The sequence below is a fragment of the Mastomys coucha genome, unplaced genomic scaffold (assembly GCF_008632895.1).
Source record: "Mastomys coucha isolate ucsf_1 unplaced genomic scaffold, UCSF_Mcou_1 pScaffold14, whole genome shotgun sequence".
NCBI lineage: Eukaryota > Metazoa > Chordata > Mammalia > Rodentia > Muridae > Mastomys > Mastomys coucha.
In genome coordinates, this window is record NW_022196896.1 from 53,651,203 (window position 1) to 53,670,298 (window position 19,096).

General features: G+C 39.5%; 1 pseudogene; it reads left to right on the plus strand.

Moving 5' to 3' along the window:
• Positions 1-18,044: 18,044 nt before the first annotated feature.
• On the plus strand, positions 18,045-18,147 carry LOC116089702 (annotated as a pseudogene).
• The last annotated feature ends 949 nt before the right edge of the window (positions 18,148-19,096 follow it).

Here is a 19,096-nt window from a genome sequence, read left to right on the forward strand (position 1 = left end):
AGACAGGAGGCTGACTTTCCTTGAAGTTTTCGCCTCAAATACCGCCATCACGCAAGTGTGCGTGGCAATGCTTCATACTCCATCTTATGTATTGACATATATCAGTGTAGAGGAATTTTAATCCAGCAACATGGCTACTCTGATAAGGGATCACATCTAAAGACCTAGGTCTGTGTGATCTGTCTGGAATACAGACACACCAATAGCACACACCTTTAACTTGCCCCCACCATATGAAGATAACTTAGTTTGTAGAAGGAAGAAGCCATGTGTGAAAGTGACATCTAATTGAGGGGCAGATACAGTGATGAATCAGAGAAAGATTTGACAGAATAAGTCAGAGATAGGATATGCCCAACTCTCAGGAGAACAGATAGGAAAGAAAGGCCATTGAAGGGCAGGACAAAGTGAGACAGGGAGAGAGCAGTTCAGGTGAGTTCAGGCAATGTTGTAGAGGTCAGTTGAGTTCAGTTCTGTTTAGTTTGTATAGTTCCATTCATTTCCATTCAACTCATGCAGTCAGTGAAATTCAGTTTATGGAATTCAGAGGCAGTTTTTCCAAGCAGAGAAATTCAGTGAGAAGCTGAGAGAAGTCAGTTTGAATCAGTCAGTTTGGAGAGGAGTTTGAACCAGAACAGCTGAGTTGGACTAGTCAGCCAGAGTTCAGAAAGAACTAGAAAGGGTGAGCTTATTCAGCAGCAAGCTGCCCAGATGACAATATATCTGAATGGGTGGAAGTATACCAGCTTACAATTTAGAAGGTACAACCCATTATAGCAAGGAAGACATAGCACTAGGCATGTGAGGTGGCTAGGCACATTGAATCCACAATCAGGAAGCAGAGAGAGATGAATGCTGTCACTTAGATCACATTCTTCTTTTATTCAATCCTGAATGCCAGCTCATTGAAGAGAGACAAATTTAGGTGTCCACCTCAGTTGACTCCATCTGAAACAAGCTCACAGAGGTAAGTAGGGGTTTGTCTCCTAGGTAATTTTAGATCCTGTCAAATGGGTGATCCGTGTCAATCATCACAAGTGGGAGAGCCTGGAGGAGAAGCAACCATGACAATGCCTTGGAGATGAACAAATACATGAGGAAATACAGTGAGGCAGGAAGTCACAAAGGAAACTTGGTCACTGCAAACTGACTGCACTTGAGGCCTTTGGCAAGATGAAGCAGGTTGGAGAGTTACTTACTGGGTTATTCTTTCTGCCTCCTTTCTCAGGGTAGCAGAGGAGGCTATTGAGACATACAGCAGGATAAAGTAGATCTGGAGGAGCTTATGGAAGATCGAGTTCAGTATCCCTCATTCATATTGTTAGATGAGAGCAGAGACTTCAGATGTGATAACTGGGAAACTGTGTGTGTGTGTGTGTGTTATTTGTGAATATATGATTTGTGTATGTGTGAGTGTGCATGTGAGTGTGTATGTGTATATGTGAATGTGTGTGGCATATGTGTGTATTAAGTGTGTTTGTATATGTGAATGTGTGTGGCATGTGTGTGTGTGTGTTTGAGTATGTGAATGTGTGTGGCATGTGTATGTATGAGTGTGTATATGTGTGTGGTGTGTGTATGTCATTGTGTGTATCATGAGTGTGGTGTGCATATGTGTATTGGTGTATGTGTGTGTATGTGTGTGCATGTGCGCATGTGCATGTATATGTGCATGCATGTATATGTATTTTCCTGGGCAAATCTAGAAAAGCACTGTGTTCTGGTTAACAGCCTAGGCACTGAAGCTGTTAAATGTTGATCCTTCTATGTACTTAGCTGTGCAGTTCACTGTTAAATGTTGATTCTTCCATATACTTAGCTGTGCAGGTCACTGTATCAATTTCTTTACAGGTGAAGCAAGATCAGAAAGATTTGTTCTGGGGACTTAAAAAAGCTAAAGTAGATTCACACGTGTAAATTATTAAGAGGTGTACCTGGCAGATACTAAATCTTCAGCAAGTATTAGTTCTCATGATAGGCCTTGTGTTGGCTAGGATGACTCTCTAATCCAATCTCAAAAGCAATGAGGATTGGCATGTGTTTGAGATGTGTGTTTGTAGTGTCAGAAGGGTACCTACAATAACCTAAGTGGAACAAGGATATCATTTCTATAAATAAGTAGTCCCACAAAATTCACTTTCAGAATTTTTATATCAATAATTAGGAAGTAGCAGGGATCCCAAAGATCCACCCATGTGCTCCTTCACATGCTCCACAGGGAGACAGAAGTTACTTTGCCTTTTCTCTTTATTTCTGGTTTGCTAATGCCCACTAGAGTCAGGTCTAAAGTCATTAGCTTCCTCTTAATCTAGGAACATTGTATAATGATGTTCCAGAGATCAATAATGTAATTATAAAACAAAATCCTCTGTGAATATCAATTAAAGGTGACTACAGAGAATTGCTTCTGATAAAATATAGATATGTGTACACCTTGAAGCAGCAACTAGTGAACTCAAAGAACAGAAATTTTAAATCCAATGAAGGATGATAAGTTAGATGCCAGTTATATAGGACTATTATTAATTTGTGCAAAGAATTTTTTTTTTTTGCTTTTCTGGGTAATAAAAATATTTACATCTGAATTATAATGACTCCTCTGTTTTCTAATCCAAGAGTTTTGATATATGCATTTAGGGATTAGGGTTACCATATTTTCACTGGCCAAACTTAAACCCTCTTTCATAACTGATGGATATATATGTGAAACAGAAGCCATGCTGAAAATACAGGGAATGAGGTAGAGCTTCTCACCAACAGAAGCCTCTCACCAGCACAGAGTCAAGAACCCCAGAACAACTAACAACAACTTATGGCATTATGTCCCTCCCAACTATAAACCTGAACAGTCTTAGAAATCTCACCAGAAATCCCATTTGCAGAGAAAGGACATGACTAGCCCTGCCCCTCCCCCATTTAAGCCTTGTGTCTCTTGGTTTTATTTTTTTCAGATTATAATTTGATCTAGAACATCTACAGAACTGCCCTCTAGTTCCATCAACAGAAAAGAGTAAAAGAAAAAAATATATCTTTGTAGCAACTGTATTAGCAAGGACTCTCTAGAGTTATGGAATGTACAGAGTAAATCGTTAGGAAGGTGGGAGCAAGAAGGCAGAGAGAGAGAAAAAGCTTGCTCTTCCAATGTCCTTGTATAGGCTTGAAGCAGAAGGTGTGGTCCAGGTTAGAGGTGGGTCTTCCCATCTCAGAAGATCTGGATTAAAGGTGTTTCTTCCTACCTCAAAGATCCAGATTAGGAGGGGATTCTCCTACTTTATTAAGCAAATGTTAATATTAAGCAAATATTCCCCTCTGTTTTTTTTTAAAGATTTATTTATTTATTACACATCAGATCCCATTACAGATGGTTGTGAGCCACCATGTGCTTGCTGGGATTTGAACTCAGGACCTTCAGGAGAGCAGTCAGTGCTCTTAACCACTGAGCCATCTCTCTGGCCCTTTTAATTTTTTTTTTTCGAGACAGGGTTTCTCTGTGTAACCATGGCTGTCCTGGAACTCACTCTGTAGACCAGGCTGGCCTCAAACTCAGAAATCTGCCTGCCTCTGCCTCCCAAGTGCTGGGATTAAAGGCGTGTGCCACCACCGCCCGGCCCCCTCTGTTTTTTTTTATTATTATTATTTTAGTTAATTCCGGATGTAGGTAAGTTGATCACCAAGAATAGCCATCACAGCAACCTATAGAAATACAACATATGAGCTACCCAAAATGGTGTATGTGGATAATAGTAATATGATCACTAGTGACTCTTCTCACTAGTGACTAGCCCACACTCACACATAGATATTTCCTACTTTCTCCCTATTTTCCCTTGGGACACTCTTGGATGTGTCCTGGTTTCTGTATGCATACCTCTCCGTCTCCAAACCCTCACTAAAAGCCTACATGAAAGCACCTTTAATCAAACCTCCAACTTGTCATCCAGCTGGCTGTGTATATAATTCTTTTCTGCATCAATGCTATGCAAACCCAGTTCAGTTTGAGTCAAAGTCCCAAAAGGCATAGGGACCTCTTCAGGCAGCCAAAGATGACAGTATAGAGTTGGCTTTCTGTCTCTCACTACTGTACTACTGTCAAAACAGCATGACTTATTTATTGTTCTATTGCTGTTAAAGAGAGAAGTTGGAAAAGGCAACTGTTATAAAAGAAAGCATTTAACTGGGGATTGCATATTATTTCAGAGGGTCAGAGATTTAGTCCATGGTGGTCGTGGTTGGAAGCAGACAGGCATGGTTTTAGAGTAGTAGCTGAGAACTTTGTATCCTGATCCTCAGGCAGCAGGCAGAGAGAGAGAGAGAGAGAGAGAGAGAGAGAGAGAGAGAGAGAGAGAGAGAGAGAGAGAGAGAGAGAGAGAGAGAGAGAGAGAGAGAGAAAGGGAGAGAAAGGGAGAGAGACAGAGAGAGATAGAGAGAGACAGAGAGACAGAGACAGAGACACAGAAAGAGAGAGAGAGAGACAGAGAGACAGAGGGAGGGAGAGAAGGGGGAGAGAGACAAAGAAAGACAAAGATTGTCAGAGACACTGGGCCTTACAAGGGCTTTTGAAATCTCAGAACTCGGTCTGAAGAGCTGGCTCAGTGGTTCTTAGCACTGACTGCTCTTCCAGAGGTCCTGAGTTCAATTCCCAGCAACCACATGGTGGCTCACAACCATTTGTAATAGAATCTGAAGCCCTCTTCTGGTGTGTACTCACATATATAGAGCAACAGTGTACTCACATATATAAAATAAGTAAATCTTCAGAAGAAGGAGAAGGAGAAGAAGGAGAAGAAATCTCAGAGCCTACCTCCAGTGATATACCTCTGCCCACAAGGACACAGCTACTTCTCCAAGGACACACCTCCTAATTCTTTCCCAGCAGTTTATCAACTAGGGACTAAGCATGAAAACACAGGAACCTGCCCACCCTGGGCCATTTTCATTCCAACCACTATACAACAAAAACCGAACAACCATGTGCTCATTAATCTGAGGGGGACACACGAAATGAAAACAGGTCAGTTGAAGGAAAAGAACCCAAATAGTCATGGAGCCAGAGAGAGCAAAACCAAAGGTAATTAGTGGCCCATGAGTGAGTACAATTATCAAATACCAAAGTGCCTTTTTTCTGAAGGAGTAGAAATGAATGTTAATCTACTCAAGGAATTAAGCATATCTTATGAGGAATAGAATAGGAGCTCTTAACTAGAAACAGAAAGGAAATGTTAATATAAATATATATCATGTTTATCATAATAAAGAGCTGACAATGGGCTTGGGATTCTCTTTAATGACATAGAAATACATTTCCAGTCTGCAATACAAAAGTTTTCAGCTCAGTAAATATAAAAGTCTATGTTACTTGAGTTGCAATTTGTATATAATACATATTTTAAAATGCCAGCCTACAATTTGACTCATACTTCTTTGTAAAATTTACAATTATGCAAACAGTAAGTACATATAATTCTATATAATTATAGTATGTAAAATACTTTCATAGAAATCTTTTTTGGTACAGAACACATAAAACAAGCACACATATTACTTTTGATTTAAAATGTGGGGCTATGGTTGTATAATAAAAATATCAGGTTCCTATTTTAAGTTATTCTGTTGTCTGGAAACAAGTAAAACTGTCTCATTTAATGAGATGTTTGACACCCAAGTTTTAATATTCTTCAAGCCTCAAAGAACTACATTTCTACAATACCAAAGTATTATGATCGATTTTGAACAAGAAAGAACATGAGGATTAAAAGCTGAATAGTCTCCATCCCCAGGTTTCCGTGCCTGATGAGCAGCAGCATTTAGAGACTGACAAATTTAAGAAAACTACATTTTTCTATCTCTTTTCATCATAGGGATGCTGTGCACTTTTCTCAGTTGTTAGACGTTCTTTTGATAAGGGATTTATTTTCTATCATGTCATTAGCATATATACAAACTTCCACTGTCTTTAAATAATTGCAAGCTCATTTTCTCTCTGTTTATTTGTTGGGTTTTGTACAAGGGACTTAGGATGCATTTCATTGCCGTCTAATTACTTGGCTGCAAATTAAAGAATGGATTTGGTTGTCTCGCTTGGACTTTCTATCCTTTGTCTATCAAGAAGGAGTTCATTAGTTTTCCTCTTCACACATAGAATCTGGCTGTTTGCGGCAGGGGTGATTATTTTTATGTATTCTGTTTTCTAGGAAAACTCAAGTATGGGTCCAATTTAATGTGTTGTATTATTCTGATTGCTAAACTAAGGTGCATCCAAGTGATGCTCCTTGATAAAATTAGTAGGAAGAAGTCAAGCCTACACCATGATACTAGAGGAGAACCTTCCAGTTGACATCTCTAGGACCTTTGTAAGGTTTAAAGGTTTGAGCTGGTTGTTTTCCTGGCAAGACGAGACTGATGAATGTTGCTACTGCCTGCTTGGAATGAAGAGTCAGCACAGAAACAGGTTTGAGTAGATTTGGGTTTGAAAAAGGCCAACGTTCTTTAGGCAGCATTTTCAAAATCTGTTTGGTTCTTGCTTTAACTTTGTATTACTCAGATTTGTATACATATGGTTACATTACATATTCGTGTATGTGTGTGTGTGTGTGTGTGTGTGTGTGTGTGTGTGTGCCTAGAGAATGAGCTGTGGTCTGAGTGTTCAACAATAGTTGTCTCATACTGATAAGTCTGAGAATCTACTAGTTGTTCAGTCCACAAGACTGGATATCTGAATAGTCCCAGTCCAGCACTGGCGTCCAGGAGAACGGCTGGTATTCAGTCTAGGTTGGAATCCTAGAGAACTTTGTTCTAATATCAGTGAAGGAATGACCAAGCACCCCTTCAGGACTTTCAGGACTCATGACCTTGCCATTGAGCCTAAGGGCAAGCAGGCAAAAAGCAAAATGTCCTTCTTTCTGATCCTCTTATCTGGAAAGTATGGCCCAGATTTATGGCGTTTGCTTTAAATAATCTGATTAAAGAAATCCCCTCTAGGGTCACCCAGTAATTTGGGTATAGTTGCTTCCCAATGTTGTCAGGTTGACAGCCAATATTATACATCACAAATAGTATTCATAAGGGAAAAAAGCAATTTTATATCAATTTAGTGAGCATAGCACCTGAGTCATTTGCTTGACTTTGGTAAACTGTAATTTCCTAATCTTAAAAAAAAAAAAAAAAAAAAAAGGACACAATCCGATTATCATTGAATTATTCAGGAGAATCCAGTAAAATAATTAGAGGAGTTTCGCAAGGGCCTGACATAATGTAAGCTCCATAAATAATGGAATCCTCAGGGTCTTTTGTATTCTAATCACAACTATGAACTTTCAATAGGACCCTGTATTATTTGTGCTGTTTCTCGGTGGGATTGCAACTTTCCTGGCAGAAGATCCTATATTTTAAACTTCTGCGACAAGACTCTTCAAAGCATGGACTCCATGGAATCAAAAAAATTTCCAGGAATTATATGCTGGGAGAGAGAAAAGGCTCAGGTCTACATCCCAGCCACAATAGTAATTTACCTTCTAGGAGAGATTTCACACAGCTCTGATAATCTTCATAACAGACATTGTCAGTGATGGATAGGACCACTCCTTCACCAGGAAGGCATGCTCCTTTCTCTGTATATGCTTAAGCTTAAGTTAGTGCATCAAAGATAGATTGGGGAAGGGTTCAATGAACCTAAACATGGTCCCATCGAATGACTGTCCTTTCTTCTCACTATCATTTGTCTCTTTAATTGGCATATTGGGACTGCGTAGCTACCCTTAGCTTGTTAAGACTGCCAAAGCCTAGTATTTGCCCCTAAATGTCTGGTAACATTTTTTATCTTTCATCTTGCCACTCTGGATTGTGTTTTATGGAAAGAACTTAATAATTCTTCAAAAGGAAACTAATTTTATATACAATGTCATTAGTATAGGTCACAATAAAAGTCATTTCACAGAAACAAATAAATTTAAAAACCAGTTTAAGAAAAGTATCAAGGATGACGATTTCTTAGGGGTTGTAAGTTGGCCCTGCAGTTAAAAGTGTTTTACTTTATTTTTTTATATTTTATTTTTTTTTGCTCTCCTCGAAGAACCTACATGACCTGTGTCTACTCTTCATTTCACGTGGCCTACAATGGCCTGTAACTCTGGCTCCAGGGAATTCCACATCTTCTTGGGTCTCCTGACCACTGGCATACACATGACATTGGTTCACATAGGCACAGTCTGTACACAGGATAAAAATAAATCTTGGGAAAAAATAAAATCTCAATGTGAAACTGTCTCATCTCAAAAAAATGAATAATTTTTTTTTTTTTTTTTAACAAAACAACAGAATGTGACATGGCCTTTCTGATGCTGGCACGACAGAGAAAATAAAAATGCTGGTCTCGTGATTTTTGTTTTGGTGTTTTGGGGGTGGGGTGGGACAGGCTGGGGATCATTTTGTCTTTCCCTTTCCTTACATGTCTCCCCTATAGCCTTCTGCTTTGGATTGACTTAGGCCAGCTTTGAGACACTGGTGTGGTCAGAAAGGAACTGTACGTTGTGTGTCTTGAATCCTCTGACTCATTACCTGCAGACAAAAGTGTCTTTCTTTCTCTTCTCAGATTGAAGTTGCTTTACACTCTAAGAAGTGACAGTCAGATAAAAAGTAAACAGAAAAACCAACCAATCAACCAACAAACCAAACAAAGCCTGGAACAAGGGGCTGAAAGATGGCTCAGGGGTTTGAGGATGTTCAGATTTTGCTCCTGGTACCCATGTCAGAAGACACACAACTGTCCTTAACTCTAGCCCCAGGGAATCTGACATCCTCTTCTGGTGTCCTGGGCAGTCATACACATGTATGCATACATGCATGCACACATATTCACATAAATAAGGATATCAAGACAACCCTTTTAAAAAAGCACAACAAAACTACAGAATAAAATTAACAATAGGACTCAAGAGAGCCCCAAAGAGAATTTGGAGAAACAGGGCCAAGGACTTTTATTTTAGCTATGCAGTGAAAGAAAGATTACTCTGTCTTCAGAGTAACGGGCCAGATGGCTTTAATTATGAATTTTGAATCACCTTCTAGACCAGTCCAACCTTTGATTTACGAGCTAAATTGTACGAAAATAAGTTTGACCATATCAAATACGACTTAATGAGATTTCTTCATATAAAAAGATATTATTGGCTATTATTAGTCTCATTCTTCTCATCGTTTAAGCACTATTTTCAAATGTGATCAGTACATCCATTTTTTTTGTTTATGAAAAATTTGCCCTAATTTCTTTTTTTATAACCTTTTCATTTTTTTAATTCACTGAGCAACTACCATGTATTCCCAGCCCTCTTTAAAATCACATGTACAACATCTCTCCTCTAAAAATTGTAACAGAAAAATTGCAGTGAACTGACATCTGTTACTCATGGACAAACACCTCAAGCCAGTCCCATTCCTCCAAAGATGGCTGCTCTCCTGCCCCCACAGGCGATGCAGTTGCCTTTCTCCCTGCATCTCAGGTTCTTTTCACGGTCTGCTGTGTTTTGCTTGTATCCCTTGCTGCTTTCTGTTCCAGACTTTTCTTTCTTAAGATAAAGTTCCTGAATTGCTCCTATCAGCAGGGAGACAGGCTGCTTGCAGAACACTCGGAGGCAGACTGTTGGGGACCCCAGGCTTATTAATTTAAAGGTTGACTAGGTTACCCTGCAGCACTGAGGTGAGGTGTTTGTCTGTTTCATGGGTTTTGTTTCTTTTCATTGGTTTATTACAACTCAAGAAACAGACATAAAAAACTTAGGCAGGCTCTGGAGTTTCTGAGAAGAAAGAGTGAGGAAATTATGGCAATCCCAAACCTTGGCCATAGAGCAGAAGAAAATGCCACCTTGAGTAGACTGGCCCCTGGGAACTGGGCGTCTGGTATCCCCTTTCTGTGCTTGATCTGGGGAGACTCTCTTTGCTATGCTCTTATGGTTATGCAAATATTTGCAGGTTGCCTGTAGCCCTCAGTGAGGGTGTGAGTACCTGAGTGGCTGATGCCCCCTTCTCTGCTTCTCTGGAGCTCAGCCTAGAGTCTCCCTCTGTAAAGATTCACTTGTCAGTAGCAAAGGGACAGAGACACAGCTCTGAGTAGTCACATGGCAGCCTAAAGCATTTCTCCAAATGTTCAGGGACTCCAGTCAGGCCAAACCAGGATTCCTGACTTTGATGGGGGAGTGGTCATAGCATGTGTGAATTGGAGATATCACAGGCTTAAACTTAAGGGTCAAGGGAAAGAGTCATTGAACAAAGAAAATAAGACACACCAGAGAGCCAGCGTTTGGGCTTCTCCAACAGACAATCATAGAAAGCTAGACGCCCTCAAAGAAGAATCACAGTTAATTATAGGTATGTATACCATTAAGGTGGCTCTTGGGTTACTTCTCAAAAGATGGATAAGGTGGGTTTTTTTTTTTTGCTTGTTTCATTTGTTTATTTGTTTGTTTGTTTGTTTGTTGTTGATGCTGCTGTTGTTGTTGAAGTGAATTGTCATCTTCCCTCTCCTTACTCTTCAGTCTTCTACTCTTGACTTGAGTATTTCTCTTTCTGGTAGCCATAGCTGAGCTCTCTACAAACTTAAAGAGTTATAGAGTTATAGAGAGGGAATTAAAACATTCCTTTTAATTATATTATAAAATCAAACTTCAAACCAGCGAATGGTAACAGTAGATTTAAAAACAAAACAAAACAAAACAAAAAAACAAAAATCAACTTTCAAATTAGACGTTCCCTGAATTGACTTCCAGTCAATTGATCTGGAACTGTGTTGGCTAGACCACATGATGAGGTGAACTGTGTGTGGGCTTTAAGAAACCCTTAACCACTAATTTCACGAGAATCTTACATATTAATCCTCAGTAAAACCTGACAACTCAACTCTAATTTAACTCAGTGAAAGCAGTTTTGAAAAATACATGGTGATAACCACATAATAACAACTTTCATGGATTTGCATCATGCGCTCAGTGTCTGAAGTATGTGGTCTGCAACAATCCACTCACAGCTGTGGTTCAGGCCTTTGTCTGGACCACTGAGTCCTTCATCCATTCAATGAAGGTTAAAATAGCTTTGGAAATAGCAGGCCCAGATGTTCACCCAGGCCACACCAGGATGGTGTAGAGGCTAGAGGCTCTCTGGATAGGCCAGACACATTTCAGTTGGAATTGCACCTGAGACATATGCTTATTAAGTATTTTAATTACCAGCACTGCATCATTAGCATCCAATTTTGAACGATGTCAAGAGGTTTTTGTGCTATCCTTAAAATCTATTCCAGGTCCAGTTAGGCATATGGATCTCAAGGCAATAGTCCCAATCCAGAGCTGGAGGAAGTTACAGATTGGCTTGCTTTTAACCCATTTTCTGCAAACACTGATTTTATCACCCAAGTGATAACTACTTATTTGTGTACTTATCTGTCTCAAGCAATGAATATATAATGAATATATATAGTCAGAAGTGGATCCCATCTATTTTTAATCATTAGTTAATGAAATCCTGGCTATATTCCTGGTTTTGAGCACAGGTAACTTACCTTGATTCTGAGCATCCTTGAGACTCAAGTTAGCAGCATCTCTTGGTCCCAGCTTGGCCACAATCTCTTACATAGTTTACTTTATTCTAGTCCCTTGCTTCTTAGAGTGGTGTACAGTCCAGCAGTATAGGAATTAATGGAAACCTTGTTTGAAATGCATACTTCATTCCCCCTAAGCAGACTCCACATTTTAACAAGTTCTCAAGGTAATTTGCATGTGTTTAAAGTTTGAGAAGCAATTCTTCAGTATAGATTACTTTGATTTCCTTAGCAAGGTTGTGGTTGCCCCCAAGTCACAGAGGGAAGTTGGCGACACACTTTCTGCAGAATGTCAAGTTCTCTGACTGTGAGTGCAACTCTGTCCCAGTGAATCTATTTGTCAAATTGACTGAGGCCCTTCTTCTGATGACTGTGCTTCTCCGGTGAAGATTTGCTCTTGAAATTCATTTTGAAACAATGTATATAACTGGCTGGCTGTTAACTTGCTACCCTTGAGACACTATCCTGGTAAGACCAGGAATAACTAAAATGATGTACGATGTCTCATCTATTTGTAAGTGCTGGAAATGTATACTTCCCCCAGTAATTCCCCAAGAGTTCTCTCCTGTTCTCCATTCCATCATCACTCCTTTCACTGAAAAAATTTACTCCTATTTTAAAAGTCCTATTGGGTTAATAAATACAAAGAAATTACAAATCAGAGAATCATTTAAGAAATTCACTTGTACCCATAGCCCCTGTCTGTTTTCTGCTTTAACTTCCTATTTCTGTGTGAGCTTACTTTTTTTGTTTTTAGTGTTAATGTAAGGAAGGGGTAAGATTGTCAAATAAAATACAGGATACAAGATTAAATTTGTATTGATTAATTTTAATTAATCATTTTTAAATTAATTTTAATTAATTAATGCAGATAATTCAATTTATATTAAATATCAGATAAAGAGCAAATGCTTTAGCATTGATATATTAAGGTTGCATACATAGTTTGTATGCGTAAAATATATTAAATCTCCACAGGACATACTAATACTGAAAATATTATTATTGCTTATCTGAATTTTAAATTTACCAGGTGTCATATGTTCATTTGCTATTTGCTTAAATGATGCAAATGGACAAGAAGTCAGATGACCATACCTGAGGTTTTTAGATTGCTAAGGCTCCAATCAGATCTCTCATACATGCCAGGGAACTGCTCTACTACTGAATTATATTCCCAGCCTTTATATTTGGATTTTGACATAACACACAAATATAATTACTGAGGCACCTAACATTACTTTCCCAGGGTGAGGTCAGCCAAATTTATTCCTATCAAATTAATGAAGAAAGCAAAAGGAAGAGCCATTGATTTTTTTTTTTTTTTTTTTGGTTTAAAAGAACCTCCCTCTTAAAATGAATATGCCCTTGATATAGCACATCAAACACCAGCTTGGGTCTCAAATCAGTTGCTGTGATGTAAGAAAACTAGGTATACTACCAGGCAATTAGCTGTTGACAGCTGTTATCCTCAATAGCGGTTCCAACAGGGATGTCCTTTGAGATGTTAAATTCTGAGGGCTTTGACTGCACAGCTGCCTAGAGAAGGATGCTCTTGTACATTACATTACTCTAGTCAACTGTAGCAGATATACTTGTGGCTCTTCAGGCACAAGAAATGGGAAAATGCTTGCTAATTCTGCCTCAGAACTCAACCAAATTAAATTTGACAAGTATTCCAAAAATACATAATTTTTCTAGGTAACTAGTTGCTTCAGCAGCTAAGATGATATGTAAAGCAATGAACTGGATGCTAATTAACTCCTTGGGTGAATTATTCCTGTGAATTTAGACTAGCTTGGGCTATGAACTGCTCCTGGGTAACTGTAAAGTGAGTTATAGCATAGTAGTATTTTACATTGGAAGGCTTTTAAAAATAAATATGTGTAAAATTAAATGCTGCCAGCAAATTGTTAGAGAGAATGATTTATTTCACTGTTGTAAAGTTTGCAGCATCTAACAATGGGGAAATGTCTGTAGAAGTTGGTAGAGCTAAAGATGGGACAGACAGAGGAATGTACACTTCTGCCTGCAATTCCCCAAGAGTTCTTTCTTGTTCTCTATTTCTTCATTTATTCCCTTGAAAAAAATTTCCTCCTATTTAAAAAACAAACCTTTGGTTTAATAAATATCAAGAAATTATAAATTGGAGCATCATGTAAGAAATTCACTTGTAGTTGAAGCCCCTGTCTATTTTGTGTCTTAACTTCCTATTCCTGTGTTATATGACTTTGTAAAGACCGGGAACATGATGATATTTTGCCTCTATCTCAGAATGTATCTTAAAAGACAAAGGCTGCCATTGGTTAGTATTGTAAAACTGGCAGTCCTGCTGAAAGCAAATTACAGATTCAATGCAATTCCATCAAAATTCCAGTTATACTCTTCACCACGTAAACTGTCTTAAAATGCATATAGAAATGCAAAAATCCTCTGAGACTCCCAAGTATATACTAAGCAGAAAGAGCTATATCTACTCTTGAACTATAATACAGAGCCGTAACAACAAAACTGTAAGGTACTGGCATAAAATAAACCTAGAGACCAATGGGATAGATTAGTTTAGAAATAAACCTAGCAAGTTATCACTACCTAGGTCTTGACAAAAGTATCAAAAGTATATTTGGGAGAAAAAATCTTGATCAAAAGGTACTGGAAAAATAGATATTCCTATATAAAAGAAACAAGATCAATATCTCTTACCCTGCTCAAAAATCAATTCCAAATGGACTGAAGACCTTAATATAAGACACCAAACTGAAATTCCTAGAGGAAAACATAGGCAAAATGCACACACATACACATACACACACACACATACACACACACATACATTAGCTTACTGAATATATTATACACATATATACATATGTATAGTATATATCAAGGTATCTATATGTATATATGTGCATATATACAAACACACATGTGTATGTATATACACACACTAATATATATGTATATATATATTACTGAAAAAGATTGTAAAAGGACAGGAAATTATCCCCCAAACTGACAAATATATTAGTATTTACAATGCAAAAGACACAAACACTAAAATGAAGCAGTAATTTACAGGGTAAGGAAGAATATTTTCTAGAGATACAACAAACGGGGTGCTAATATCTGCAATATAGAAAAAAAAAACCAGAAAAGTTAAACACTCAGGACTGTGGAGATGGCTGTAACAGCACTGGCTGCTCTTACAGAGGGGCCAGATTTGATTCTCCGGACTCACAAGTGTCTACAACCATTTGTAACTCTAGGTTCAGGGATCCAATTCTGCCCTTTGGCTTTTTTGGGAACCAGGCATATACATAATGCACAGATGTACAGGCAAACAATACACTCTGGCATAAAATGAATAAGTATAAAAAGATTTATGCAACTAAATACACTCTCCAGTCATACAATCAATAAATGAGATTTTCAAAACAACTTCCAATGGCCATGAGGTAGGTATTTGAAAAAAAAAAAGTTTAACAGTCTTAGCCCTCAAAGAAATGCAGATTAGAACTTCCTTGTTTTTAATTTGCCCCATCCAGAATGTCTATCATCAAGACAATAAGGAGCAATAAGTGTGGTGGGAATCAAACATGGTACAGCCAATGAAGTGATCAGTATAGAAAGCTGTTACGTTCCCTCTTCACTTCAGTCATCAGACTTCTGGCAGCCTCTGCCCGGGGGGCTAACACCTGGGAGCTAAGACAGATGCTCTCTGTTGACTGTTTGTCTTTGAAGAAGCCGCCTGAGTACACCCATCACCTGAGCATGCCCACTGCCTGAGTATGCCAGCCAGCCGCCTGAAGATCTTCTGAATCTGGGGACTTTGGCACCTGAACTTTCTTTGTAATGTAATCTAGAGACTTGCTTTTGGTTTCTCCTGTGACTATAAAAACCCTGGTTTAGTCTAAGTAAAGAGGAGCCTTGATTGGCAAACAACTTGGTGTTTTCTCTTTGCATTTCAAACCCTTATTTCAGGTCCTTTATTCCCTCCTGGCTGAGAAGAACCCAGTGCCTGAAACTGCGGGCAGTTTCAGAAAGCCTGCAAAACCCTAGAAGTACAACTAACACATAACTCTCAATTCCATTCCTAGGTGTATTCAAAGAACTTTAACTTGACTTGCCAGAGAGACCTTTGCATATGTTTATTGTTTATTGTTACACTGCTCATCATAGCCAAGAAGTGGAACCATCCTAGAAGACAGAACAGATGAATGGATATGGAAACTATGACGTGGACATTCTTTCATCTGTAAAGAATTACAAAATCGTGACATTTTCACAAATATGGGTGAATGCAAAGATTTCTAAATAAGCCAGGTTTAGAATGTCAAATGCCTCATATTATCTCTACATGGAGAATCTAGATTTAAGTGTGTGTGTGTGTGCACATGCATGCATACAGAAGGAGACCACAGACCATTAGGAAGGGGAACATTCTTAGGGGAAGGTAAAAATGGAGAAGAGAAAGTATAATGAAGCATGCATAGAAATTGGGGTGAAGGGGGTGCTCCTCGAGTAAGATGAGGGTTTTCTTGCTTTGAGAATAACATAACTCTAGAGCTAGGGTCTTTTTTTTTTTCATATTTTCTTTATTTACATTTCAAATGTTTTCCCCTTTCCAGGTCTCCCCTTTAGACCCCTGTTCCATCTCCTCTTCCCCTTCCTCTATGAGGGTGTCCCCCCATTCCCATCCTCCTGCCCCTGGCCTTTAGCACTGGGGCATCGAACACTCTCAGGCCAAGGGCCTCTCCTTCCACTGATGTCCAACAAGGCCATCCTCTGCCACATGTATGTCCAGTGCCATGGGTCACTCCATGTGTATTCTTTGGTTGGTGGTCCAGTCCCTGGGAGCTTCAGAGGGTCTGGCCTGTTGACACCATTGCTCCCTCCATGGGGCTGCAAACCCCCTCAGCTCCTTCAGTCCCTTTTCCAACTCCTCAGTCCAATGGATGGCTGCAAGCTTCTGCCTCTGTCTTTGTCAGTCTCTGGAAGAGCCTCTTAGGAGACAGCCATATCAGGCTTCTGTCAGCAAGCACTTCCCAGCATCCACAATAACATCCAGGTTTGGTTGCTGTATATGGGATGGATCCCCAGGTGGGGCAGTTAGAGCTAGGGTCTTGACTGCTAAATGGCCTTCAGTGTCATCCTGGTCAGTTTCTTGCAGTACTTTGTCTCAACTAATTCCAAGAATGATTTTCCCTGACAATGTAGGAGTAAAGGAATTTCACTATAGCTGAGAGCTTAGGAGGAAGATAATAGGGAGAATTCCTGTGTAGCAGGAGGGACCCCAAGACAGGGACATCACTGAGGATCCCTATCTAGGAGTCAATAAGAATCACTGGGTTGAGGCATGGGGTGAGTTGGTCAGTCCAGGTGCCACACCCTCTAAGAGTGTTCATGTGCCTTGCCACCTAGGTGCCAGGACTGGAGTTTGAGGTACACTTTCTAGGGCCAATGAAGTATCCAACCTCCCAGAGCTTCCATGAAGCTGTATGAAAAGAGAAATGTCCTGTTTTGTTTTCCATAGCTGTAATAACCATCAGGAAGCAAACGTAAATTGCGGAAGAAGGATTTACATGTTTACGTGTTCTGATCCCAGTCCATCACAAAGGGATGTCGAAGGGCAAGAACACGAGCAGAAACAAAGGCAGGAATCACGGAGGAATGCTGCTTACTGGTTTGTACCTGAAGGCTTGGTCAATTAGCTTTCTTCTACAACACAGGACCACCTACAAGGGCTGAGACCTCTCGCATCAGTTACTGGCTGATAGTCCAATCTGATGGAAGCAATCTCTGTCGAGGGAGGTTCTCTCTTCCCAGGTATACTGGCTAGTTTTATGTCATTTTGACATGACCTATAGTCATTAGAGAGGAGGGAACCTCAGTCGAGAAAATGCCTTTATGAGATCTGGCTGTAAGGCAGTTTTGTAACTGGTTATCAATGGCGAAGGTCCATCCCGTTGTGGGTGGCGCTATCCCAGGCTGGTATTCCTGCATTCTATAAGAAAGCAGGCAAAGCAAGCCAAGTACGCAGCTCCCCTCCATGGTCTCTGCATCCGTTCCTGAATCCAGGTTCCTGCCCTGAGTGAGCTTGCCCTCACTGCCTTTGATGATAGGGAACTCTGAGCAGAAATAAACTCTTTCTTCCCCATAGTGCTTTTGGTCTTGGCGTTTTGTATCACGGGCATAAAATGCCAACGAGGACACCAAAGAGGAAAATGCAAACAAGAATACAAATCAAGGTGCCTTACCATTTGGGATCTTTCTGGTCTCCATCTGGGCCAGACTGTTGATAGACAGAAGCAAGGCTATTTCTTGGTTTTGGCCAAGACAAGGAGACAAGCAGAGCTGCTCCTTGGGAATCCCTGCTCTAACTGGGTCTCGGGTTCTTTCTCCTGTTTTCATCAATGAAAGCCAGGGGCGGGGCTACTTGAAAATTAAGAGAAGAGCAGGAAGCTTTGCACAGTGGCAATATCATAGTCAATGAGGTATATCCGAGGCGCGATTATTGCTAATTGAAAAAGAGAAGAGCAGGAGAGGTTCTGAAGAACGATGAGAGTCGGAAAAAGAATGATGAATGGCACAGGGAAGTAAAAGGTTATAATAACACTCATAACTTCGTGTACTAACCTGAAAAATCAAGGACGTGAAATAAACCTTGGTATCATTTTGACTGTTGACCTTTATGCATAACTTTAAATTTAAGTAATAAGACTCCATATTAAAGAAAACATAAGGGCTGCCCATTTAAAATGTAATCACTAAGATAAACATTACAAAGAAATTATAACTCTCTAGTATCAAATATCTAAGGCTCATATTTCTCGTTGGTTTTATAAAGATTGTGTTTTTGAGAGTTTGCTGATTTTGGTATGTTTTTATACATGTTTATGAGGTAAAGGGTATGTTCATGAGGAAAACTGACCCCCTTTCCCCCTCCTAAGTTATGGTTGTTAGTGTTTCCCTTTAGACTCCCATGATCCTCTAGAAAAGCCCAGACAGTGGGGAAGGGAGACCAAAAACCACCATGCAAATGATATTATAACGAAGCTGAGGTCTTTTGAGGATATAGACCATTCATTAGTACACACATGGGAGAACATTCCCTGGTGTCTTACTTTAAAAGTATAATTAGAACAGCCTATCTCCAGCCTGAAGGATGCTTAACAGAGAAGGAACATTTTGCCCATCTGGAGACACAGATACCAAGATACAGCTATATGTTTCTTAGTTGCCACACATCTAACAAATATCTCACTCTTTTTAAAGATTGCACAAAGTCCCTGGTTATCAGTTAAAGAAACGCTGCCTTGGAGTTAAGCCGTGTTGTTACTTGTAAAATGGAAATTTCTGCCATGAAGGCTGAGGCCAAGGTTTTACAATAGATTGACAGTCTGTAAAAACAAGAGACAGTCTATGAGCTGCCTGTAGGATTCGTTTCTCTAAATTCCATAGCCCAGGTCTGTCTTCTGCCTGTATGGTAGGACTCCTGTATGCCTGGCTCAT